General features: G+C 44.6%; 1 long non-coding RNA gene across 1 annotated transcript; it reads left to right on the top strand.

Annotated features, from left to right (window-relative positions):
- Nucleotides 1–3,992: 3,992 nt before the first annotated feature.
- Nucleotides 3,993–5,052, top strand: LOC125755962 (uncharacterized). The gene is made up of 2 exons (XR_007413639.1): nt 3,993–4,187; nt 4,626–5,052. It is a non-coding gene; the product is annotated as an uncharacterized LOC125755962 (long non-coding RNA).
- The last annotated feature ends 5,579 nt before the right edge of the window (nt 5,053–10,631 follow it).

Here is a 10,631-nt window from a genome sequence, read left to right on the forward strand (position 1 = left end):
TCCATTTCCCTTCAGCAGTAAGATAAACTTTCCATCGCCTGCAGCTCCTGGGCCGTGGCTGGCAGCAGCTATATCACAGGCATGCCAAACGCAAAGAAAGTTCGAAGGACAAACGCAGCCAGAAAGCATCAGAGCTTTCCATCCAGCTTCCAGACTTATTATTTCTTATTATTTCTTGAGAGCGTCCACTGCTCTTTTAAAAACAAGGGGCCTATTTTGTGAGCTGCTCAATGGTCTATTTTAAACTCATGGGCTGTGTTTGTTTACATTCAATCCGAGGCCTTGCCCTTTGCAATAAACCGTCACTGGCATCGTAAAGAAAAGCATCGTGGAGACTGCCATATCACTGTTTACAGCTTTCTCACGTGAAGAAAAGGGGTGGAAATCGAATATTTGCAATTGTCCCAGTTCTGAGAGGGCCCTAGAAAAGAAAGATGGTGCCAAGCCTACAAGTCTACGGATTCCTGGGGCAGGAGTGAGTAGTATATAGGCGCCAGAATGGGAAAGAGTGCCTTCTCACATACCAAAGAGAAGAATAAACATAGTAACTTACTCAACAAACACTTATTGAGCACCAATGATGGTATGCGCCAGGCACTGTTCTAGCTACCTGAATACAACAATGAACACAACAGAGAAGCTGCCCTCAGGAAATGGCATTCTCTTGAGGGGAAGCAGGCAACAAACAATAATTAATAACATATTGTGTTATATATATTATTTTAAATATGATACTAATATGCTAATTATTAATAATAAGAATAAATATGTTGAAGAAACATTCGGTGATACACATACAAACTCAAGACCTTTCCTAAAGAGAAGCCCAGGCCTTAATGTGACATTGGCCAATCATTTAGAAGTTGTGACATCTGAACTCTGAACATTGTTGGTCTGATCTTATCACCACCTTACTCTTCCCTCTTCACCTTAGCCCAAATCTCTGCTCACTGACTGTAGGTTCCAGCATGACCGGGAAGGAAGCCAGATTAATCTGCAACACCCTCCAGCCCCTTCCAGCCTTTTGCCCACAGCAAAGCTGCAGTCTCCACACTGACACCCAGCAGGCCCCCAGTCTTCTGCTCTAAGGCCCTCAGGTAGGGAGAGAAGAGTTTGCTACAAACAAATGTTTATAACTGTACAGGTTTACCTCTAGCAAGTATTTGCTGTTTAAATGTGAAGACCCTCTCCTACAAGGGGAATGCTTAACCCAAAATCCTACCCCTGGTGGAGAAATTTTATACTTTGTGAAACCTGAATAAGCAAGATATTTGTAAGCCAAGAGAACTTCTGGGCACTTTCCTGGGATCATAGAAGTCTCCCACTCTGTCCCTACATCTGCCTCCTGCAGCCTTCACTTGTCTAATGTCAGAGGCAAGTCGTGTTTTCCAAGGACCAGCAGTCACTATATGACACAGGAGCAGGGAGGAAGAGAGGAAGCAAGAGAGACAGACAGATATCAGAGAATCTGCACATGTGAGCAAGACATTTGTTAAGAAGGTCTTTGAACCCCTCAGGGAGAAGAAGTCCATCACAGATCTGATCTCATGGTCTATGCAAAGGGACCCCCATACTGCAGTGATGTTTTTGACAAGACCTGTGATTGATTTGCCGGTTCACTAATGAATGGACCTGGAATTGCACATTGCTTTGGCTCTAGAGAAAGCATATGATTACAGCATGCACAGTGGCAAATGCTATAATTAAAGATGCAAAACAGGGTTCATTACACACCCATTTTCAGTGCTTGGAACTTTCTGAAACAGTTTCCTTTTCAGAAGCACCATCTGCAGGTGATAAGCCTCAGGAGACCTTCTTTCACCCAGAACATACAAAAAAAAAAAAAATTAAGGTAGAATTGGGGTAGAGGAAGGGAGCTTATAAATCTTTAGAATGAAAACAAACAAAAAAGCTAACACAAAGGAACCTACCTTTTCCAGGGAAAAAGTGAAAGAAGGATGCACACATCTCTCAGAATAGGGACCCAACCAGCTGGATCTCAAGAGTTGGGACAAATGCTGGCTCTCATTCAGAAGGCCCCACTTGGAAATTGTATCACAGCTCTGAAAGATCGCATCTCAACAGTAGATCACTGTAAGATACGGTTTGTCCTGATACTGAGTTCACAGTGGTTTCTACCAAGCCATTTAAAAATGAATAAAATAACTATAACCACAACAAAGGCAAAAAGAGCCATCATGAATGTATAGCACATCTTCCCCACCAAAGGCACCAAATAAATAGCCTGGGTGTACCTGACATCTCTGACTTGGAGGAGGCAGAGGAAACGGTCCTTATTTTCCAGGTAGGGAAAGGAAGGTAATGAGGCACAGAGAGGTTAGGTGAGCTGCATAAGGAGAAGGAGTAGGACAACAGCCAAATCCGGACAAAAACTGGCACTCCTGATTCCCAATTCAGGGCTCATTCTCCTCAGACTTCACTGTCTCAGAAATGTCAAACATATTATGCAAGAATATCAAGAGTCTGTGTTGAGGCAGAAAAGCTTGTTTCCAGTTAATAAAATTATCAGTACATGCACAGGACAAAAACGCTCTCCCCAACTGAGTGCAGACCACAGAGTAGGCCCTGGGAGCCCAGGCACCGGCCAAGCAGTGCATCCTTTTAAATACTAGCTAACAGTGAGGCTGTGAGATGCTGCACCTCTTATCTGCACCCCTTTCAGGAAGCATAAGTAAATATGAGCTTGAAAGAACCACCACATTTGCAGAAGCAGGGTAGAGGGAGAGGGGGCACAGACGCTTAAAGCACCTATCTGACTAGTCTCAAATTTTGGCCCTCTTCTTGATCCTAAAATATAAAAGGGTGGGGGAGTGTGAAAACAGAAAAAGAACGTCACATGTACAGCTGCAAAGACGGTAAGACTGCAAAATCTGAGCAGGCCAAGCTAGGAAAACCTCACTCTAAACATTCATGCCCTTTGGCCCTCCTCAGGGGGCAAAGGACACTTGGACATGGGCCATGTGTGTGCAAACTGCCTATGTGCATGTACACACATCACAGATTGTTACTTTCTATAATTACTTAAGGAGACATTCATTACACTGAACTAGGAGGTAATTTCAAGAAATCATAGAATCCCTCTCCCTAGTGAGGAAAACTGAGCAAGTCATAGGTCAGCACCTCTGACTTGAGCCAATCTAGAGAAGCACCAATAAAGACCTCCCAAGAGAGATGCAATGGAACCCTCCTCACCTACCTCTACGTGAGCTTAACTGCTTTGCTGCTAGACAGTCCTTCCTTAAGAAGAACTTACATCCCATAGGCTGTGGCTTAAACCACCTCCCTCACTCTGTCCTGTCATTGTCAGAAGCACATTTGCGTTCTTTTGGCAAATTTCAATTTTTCTCTTTAGTACTGGTAGCCACCAAGGATTGCTGAGTAACAGAGGATAGCATGCAGATTTATGTGAAAACAAGTAAAAACCATGGATAAGGATCTTTAATGACAATCTAGATGTGTGTTTCTTCCTTAAGTTGGTATTGGTAATAGTTTAAATCACCAGGCCCATACCTGAGCTGGCTTTTGAGACAACTTCAGGTATTTCTACCTACAATGATCAGTTCAATGAAAGCTCGAAGTTTAATAGTAGCTACAATTTGGGGGGCATTCTATTCCAGTACTAATTAGAATTTCTGGTGTGTATACCAGGAAAAAACTGAAGATTCTAAATTGAAGGTTCAATGAACATTCTGCTAAGGCCACTAACATGTACCCCCACATTGCCCTCATGTCCCTCTTGAAGGGAATCAAGAAATCTGGGCTTTGGATCCTAGTATAACCACTAATATATACCCAGGTTCTGTGCAACTCTAGGGAAATAACAGCCCTGAACTGGAGCATTTTTTCCACCTGTGAAGTAAATTTTTCAGTACAAATGATCTCAAAAGGAGACTAAGATGTCTAAGATTCTGCCTAATAAGTCTGTGATAATAAGATAAAGGTTGTGAACTACTTTTTTTTTTTTAAGATTTATTTATTCATGAAAGACACAGAGAGAGAGGCGGAGACACAGGCAGAGGGAGAGGCAGGCTCCATGCAGGGAGCCCAACGCGGGACTCGATCCCAGATCCCAGGATCACGCCCTGATCCGAAGGCAGACGCTCAACCGCTGAGCCACCCAGGCGTCCCACTTGTGAACTACTTAGCTCAATACTTATAAGCACATGGTAAGCACTCAATATAAATGTTCGCTATAACTACCAGTTAGTGATAGGCACTAACAGTTGGCCCAGGCTCACCAGTTGGAAAGAGAGCTTTATGTCCTATCTCACTGCCCTAGAAGAATGCCACCACTGAGCCCCTAAAGATCCAGCAACAGGTAAACTCACACTAGTTGTAGAAAACTGTCCACACCCACAAGTGAGTGTGTGAAACTTTAGAATGATGAGATGTCATAAAGAAAACCACAAAGCCCCCTGAAGTCATCAATTTGGGCTGTTGCCTTGCGGCTAGCCAGCATCACCCCAAATCAGACCAACCCTACACCTTAATTACTCGATTGCTGAGCCTCAGTATCCATCAAAGACCTACCCTGGACCCTGCCTTAATACTACGGTATATGGCTTATGTCATTCACTGTACCTCCTTACTGTTTTCTTCTCCAGCACACACAGGAAGACTGCATGTCCCAGCCTCCCTGGCAGTTGGGTTACGGCCATGCACCTGAGTGAGCTCTGCCCACTGGAATGGTGGTAACAGTGATCATGCAACTTCCGAACCCTTAAAGGCATCCATTTCTCTTCTTCCTTTTTGTGGCAACTGTGAAGGCCACATGTGAAGATGACAAAGTAATATGATGGAAGCCACCTGGATCCAGACAGAGGAGACTTGTCTTAAAAACCTGCCCAATCCACACTGAACTTGACAAAAGCAAAAAATAAACTCCCATAGTGTTATGGCCCAGCTATGTCAGGGCTTGTTTCTGTAGCACAGCTGATTGTATCCTAATTAATAATAAAAAAAAAAAAGATTCTGGTCCTTCGACATATTAACGGAATGTACATGTATATTTAATATACCTATAGTGTTTTTCAAATTCTGCATTACAAACTATTATTTGGTCCTGAAATCAATTTGATGGATTATAATAACCTTGTTCAATGAAAAATACAATAGAATAGAAAATACCAGGAGCTACCTTTATTATATACGTAAAAACTGTTTCATGAAACGTTTGCTTCAGTTTCATAAGTGTGAGTGATGTATCTGTGTGTGCCAGGTTGTGATATAAACTGCATTTCTCACTGTGGCTTGTGCTCAAAAAATGGAAAGCTTACAGCAATCTCATGAGGTAGGCATTATCCCCATTCCACAGCTAAGGGCACCATTCAGAAGATCTAAGTGATTTTTCAAAGTCACACAGTTACTAAGTGGTGGCACTGGCGTTTGGACTGAGGTCAGTTTACCTCCAAGTCTCATGCATGTCGGTCTTCATCACAGGTGGTACAGCCTGCAGCCACTGGCCCACAGCCACATCAGCCAGCCTCCTCCTGGGGCGCCTGAACATGTAACCTCCAACCTTACCTGGCCCTTCACACATTTTTAGGAGCCGTGTGTGAGCATTCCGATGGCTTCTATTCACAGATATTTCAAACAGATGTGCATTAAAAAAAAAAAATCACACAAATTTCTCAGCCTATCTGTAAAATAGGTCAGTTTATATTTGATTTTTCCCAAGTGGTGCCTCAAATACCACAGAAGGAAAACCGAGAGAGAAAGGTTAGCTGATGCCAGGCCAATGATGGCAAAGGGGGATCTGATATTTATAAATCCTGAGCATCAGATGGGGAAAAAAAGAAGAAAGAGAATCCATTCTTATAAGGCTAGATAAGGTAAAAGAGAAAAACTTGAACTCTACCAAGACCTATCCATCCCACTTATGCTCACTGATTCCTCGAGTACATCTGTGGACAATTCAAAACTGGATTCAAATATGGTATATGGATACTGTGTATCTTGAAAATCAGTTTGAAATAATCCTGGGAGCTTTGCCCCTTTAAATATCAATCTACATGGTTATCAGCTTGACTCCTATGCAACTCGGGCCTTGATTCTTTGGGAAATGTGAACATTCTGTTGTCTGATTCAGAAGCTGGAAGCAGCATCATAGGTCTGATTATGCCTAGTGACAGTAGACCGGCAAGGGGCCATGGAGGAGTCTAGGGGCCACTTCCACGGGTGTGCAGATAATCACAGTGCTAAAGAAGACCAGTAACTTGAAATTTTACTTGGAATGGACAGAGAACGTGCTATAGCCAAGTTCATCTCTAACCCCTTGGAGCTAAAATTTAAAAGAAGCTCTGGAATGGCAAACAAGTCTTGACTGGCAGCTTCCCGGGAAGGGAGGTCTACTCTCAGTAGGTGGTATGGTGCAGGATCTCCAGCCTTAGGGCCAGCAGAGGAGCTTCCTGCCTCCAGGCAACCAGGCCTAATTCCCTGCAAGGAAGCAGGCAACAAAATGAACAGGGTTCTGAGAGCATTACTCACCCACTTTACCTAGGGTCTACTCTATTGTACCAAGGCCCTTCAGAGTCACGACCAGAGGCAGACCTTTTTGCTTCCTTGAGGGTCACCTAAAAATCCACAATCATATAAGGTTAGCAAGAATGGCTTTGTCACCCCCATGCCCTGCCCAGGCAGCTCCACTCTCAAACCCACCTAACAGGCACAGGCGGACTCATCACGACTCCCAGCCCCTTTCCAGCTGACAGAGTGCTCCTTGAGGCGGGATCTTTCACGTCGAATATTTCCAGCTCAAATATTCCATCAGAAACATTTGGGCCCCATCTGAGCTCACACGTTCTGGCATGGCCTCGCCCACAGCCCTCCCCACCCACCCCCAAGAAATAACAGTCTGATGTTCCTTCTCTCCTCTGTCTCTTTGGGAAGGGAAGATGTTACTCACTAACCTAAAGAGTGTATTTAAAAATTGCAGCTGACTGCCATAGTAAATTCATGTCATGTTTTTATGATAGATAATATTTCAGAGACACAGTCCTGAATAGAACCTTAAAAAAAAAAAAAAACACCCTTCTTAGAAATACAATTTCTGTTCAGAAACTCAGCTGCCCGCTTTCGGCTGTTACTTCTATAGAGAAAACATGTTCTGGATTCTAGCAGACAGGCAACAAAGCCAGCGAGGGGCCAGCGCAAGGAGGAGAGCGTGTGTAACTTAGACTTAATGTGGGAAACTCCAGTCATGGTAGCACACCTTTAAATCTCATTAAGCCGCTTCTAGGTATCAAAGGTGGGCCAGTCGAGCCATTTCCTGAGTCCTGTCAAGTACAGGGTACAGGAAATTGACAAAAGAGCTTCCATTAGTCGAGCCAAAATTCGCACGGCCCTATTATTAAGATGCAGCCTAGTCTGATCACCCTCTTAATCTATCAAAAACCCCAAAAGGATAATCTTTTAAAAGCTTCCCCCTTGCCCACCCTTTGAACCCCCAAGCCCTTTCCTTCTTTGTTGCTTAAATCAAGGTAAGTTGATTTTGTGCAAAGTTTGGAGGAGAGACATACTGGTAGCTGGTAGGTGACAAAAGACAAACCAGAGACTTCTCTACCTGGAAACTGTTCCCTTTGATTCAAGACGGAATGTCACCACTTTGTAAACAAAGATGATTTAAAAATGCTGCCTTCCTGATTCTTTCTTTCTTTTTTTTTTTTTCTTTTTTTTTCCCAGAGTCTTCTCACGGTACCTGGCACTCTCAAAAACCCCATTAGGCACACCACAAGAATACTCAAAGGGATTACGTGCTCTTTGCTGGTTTTGTTTTATAAGCCATGGGCCACTGAAAGAAAATAGTGCCTCCCGTCCAGGTGTCCCTGCTTGGCAAAATAATGGATGCAGATTGTGTGATCTGGAGCTAAGGGACATTAACACCCTCAGACCTCTGGCAGGCACACCGGCAGGCCAGCTCCAGCGAGGCCTCGACGAGCAGAGCAAGACTCACTGGCACCCCCGGACACTTCTCGATAACGGCTTTTATTCTGGGACCAGACTGGAAGGCAGGTGCTCCTCCCCCTCATGTAGAATGAGTGAGGAGCTGAATGGACATGCAAGATGGACTGCCTGCATTATTGATTTAAGACGGCCAGCTGACGGTACACTGCGCCTCCTTTTATTTATTTCCACAAGGTACATCTTTCTCTAAACTGAATTGTCTTTGATTTGAAAGCCGGGGTGTCTTCCCCCACCCCCACCCCAAAGAAACCGAATCCCATCTCGACACAGCTGCTCAAAGGCAGCCTGGTGGCTGTTACCTACCGAGGCAAGCTTTTGTGCTGCCGAAGGGAAGACAAGGCCCGCGCTGTGAACATAATTTTTGATCATCCCTGTTTAAATATGCTAAGTGTCAATCAGAGAAGTTTGAAGAACATTATAATTACAAAATATCTTCCTGCTCTATAATCAGTATTGTTTGTTATAGTGGCCTGAATGGTGATAACGATTTCAATATGTAATCCGTGGAACTTACAAATACCCATTTCACATGTGCGTTTAGGAAACACACAGGCAAGAGGGAGAACAAACAGAAAGGACCACACCAGTCAATGGCATGTTTGGAGGGCTGAGAGATCCTCCTCATGACGGCAACAGTGATGCTGCAACAGTAATGCAATGTTCTCCACCTCAGGGGACATTCTGTGGCCACAACCCCCGGCCTAGAACACTGGGTCAGGATTCTTCGGGTTCACCAAGTGATTGGCTACTGCCTCAATTTTACTTTCACCTCGTGTGGGATCTTGTGGGACTCAGCCTAAGCCAGCATGCTCCCACAGCCACTGTCAAACTGGGGTTCTATGTGTCTCGTGTGTTCTGAAAAGGCAAGAGTGAGAAAGCTCACCAAGCCACCTGGACAGGAGAGGAAGAATGACTAAGCCAGGCTGGCTGGGGACTTCATCTGCTTTGCTTTGAAAGCCTCTCACCCTCTAAGAGGCATACTGGAAATGAATTTTGAAAGAGGCCCCTGATACACCCTCAACCTTCCCTTCACTTTGGAAACTGAGAAGCAAACCTACCCATCCAACATCTCTCCACCCTACCTACGCTGGCTTCCTTCACATCCACCTCCCAGAGCCCCCAGCGCTGACGACAGAATCATCTGCCAGCACTCCAGGACAGAACTGGCTGCCTTCCTGAGGGCCCTTCATGAGCCATCAGAGAAGCAAGCTCCAGCGAAAGACAGAATCCGCTTTCACTGGCTTCCTTATACCTACACGGTCAAGTCCACGCTTTCTAGGCTGCAATCCCATGCTGCCAACCATCTGGCTCCAGCCTTGCAATTCAGCCTGCCTACAGAAACCCTTTAATTCACAGTTCCCCATGTCCCACCTTTGCTAGTGCCTTCTCCTGATCTGAGGGCATTGCCCAGCTCTCCTGCTCCAGCAATCTAGATCTTACCAGATCTCACTCACATCCATACCAACCTCCCCACACTATGACACCCAGTCTGATGTTCAGGCTCTCTCACTTGGCACACCTGGGATGTGTACCCTTCAGAAGAATTACAGAATTTGAGAGTAAGACATGGCCTTACATATCACCTAATACAGCACCCTTCAGTTCTTCAAGTGAGAATCCAAAGGGTATACTCGGGTTTCCCAACCTGCAGACCAGAGGCCTTGCTCCTGGGCCATGGAGCTTCATGAGCTTCTGGAAGGCAAGTTCCCACTTGCTGCTTATCCCTGTTCTCTCCAGAGCTTCCCATGGTGCCCTCCCTGCAGAAGAGCTAGAACAAGCTGGCAAATGAAGTCTCTGCTGCCATTATGATTTAGGATGCCTAACTATTCTTAAGGCCATAAGGTCTCTTTGTATTTTTTCCACAATGTGTAGCTTTCTCCAAAGTAAATCATTTCTTACTTAAAAGCCATGTTACCCTTATCTCATCTTTTGCTTTTTCCCTTCTTCCCCTCCCCTCAAAGTGAATCCTTTTGTCAAGGCAATAGACATCTTCCTTAATTGCCACAGTGTTTCTTCCCAATTATCACACCACAGGTTTCCATCCAAGGTCCCAAATTCTGGATCTTATTCTAGGGAAAGGCAGATAAAATAAAAATGCCAAGAGACAAGCTGCAGAGAAAAAGAAAGCAAGGACCCTACCCTCTCTGAGTCCTGGCCACTACTTACCAGACTGTACCATACCCCACACCTTGGGGATTTCACAGTGGCCCTCATGTCCTTTCAAGTCTAACAGTACATTTATGAGGTTTTATCTGTTTCACTCTCAGTTTGGAATTACAGTTTTTCTTTTGAACAAGGCCAGGAAGTGGCCACTGTAACTTGTTAGCCAAGTCATATGAGAACATAAAAGCAGGTGTACAGTGTATGTTCCAACTCAAAGATAACATTAGCTTGGGGTATATAGGGATGGCTTCATGGGAAAAACAGGATTTGAAGTAGGCCTGAAGAGACAAATTGGATTTGGACAGTGTTTCAAGTGGGGGACATGAGGAGACACAGTCACCACAGTCATCCAGTGTGCCAGGAGACAATTAACCAAGACTGAATATGAACTACAATATCCCTCAATGTCCATGAGTGACACAGTCAAGAGATTTCCTCCTATCACTTGGATGAATGGAGAAAAGGGGGATGGGGAGGCAGGGAGA

This window comes from Canis lupus, chromosome 10 (assembly GCF_003254725.2).
Source record: "Canis lupus dingo isolate Sandy chromosome 10, ASM325472v2, whole genome shotgun sequence".
Classification (NCBI taxonomy): domain Eukaryota; kingdom Metazoa; phylum Chordata; class Mammalia; order Carnivora; family Canidae; genus Canis; species Canis lupus.